This window comes from Amphibalanus amphitrite, unplaced genomic scaffold, assembly GCF_019059575.1.
Source record: "Amphibalanus amphitrite isolate SeventyFive unplaced genomic scaffold, NRLGWU_Aamphi_draft 001040F_arrow, whole genome shotgun sequence".
Classification (NCBI taxonomy): Eukaryota; Metazoa; Arthropoda; class Thecostraca; order Balanomorpha; family Balanidae; genus Amphibalanus; species Amphibalanus amphitrite.
Window position 1 is genome coordinate 221,339 of NW_024882534.1, and position 614 is coordinate 221,952.

Below are 614 nucleotides of genomic sequence, written 5' to 3' on the forward strand. Positions count from 1 at the left end.
ACTAACACCCTCTTTTTTGTCATTCAATCGATGTCATTTAAGATTGATCTAACAAAATGTACAGGTCATGTAGGCTATGCGTAAATGGTAAACCTGGGCGTCAGCGACTCAACCGTGCGCTATTTCGGTACAGTTCTGTTTGCGCAGTGCATCATGTAGTCATCAGACTGTAGATTGATACCCATCCACTTCAGACTGTTATCTACGTACTGCTGACAGCCGTCTATAGAAAAGTGTGTGTGTGGTATGAGGTTATCGGTGGAGCCAACAAATAACTTTATGAAAATGTTTGTATTTGTTGGCTCCACCGATTACCTCACACCACAAATATGTTCCTACATAATCAGCAATAGTATGCGTCTACAGACTGCCGGCTGTCCACTACTACAGCCCTCCCCTGACTACCATCAGCTGCAGTATGTAGTAGTTTACGCCCGTGAGAACCCTGTCCAACATCTGGTGCCCCCTCACGGCACGGCTCGGTGGCCTCACGAGCACGTCGCGGCGCCCGCCCGGCACGGCGCCCTATCGGCCAGCTTTAAATCGTGATACGCCCCTGATACCAGCAGGTAATCTGGCGAGGAAAGATTGTCGCCGCCGCACCGAGGCTCGCC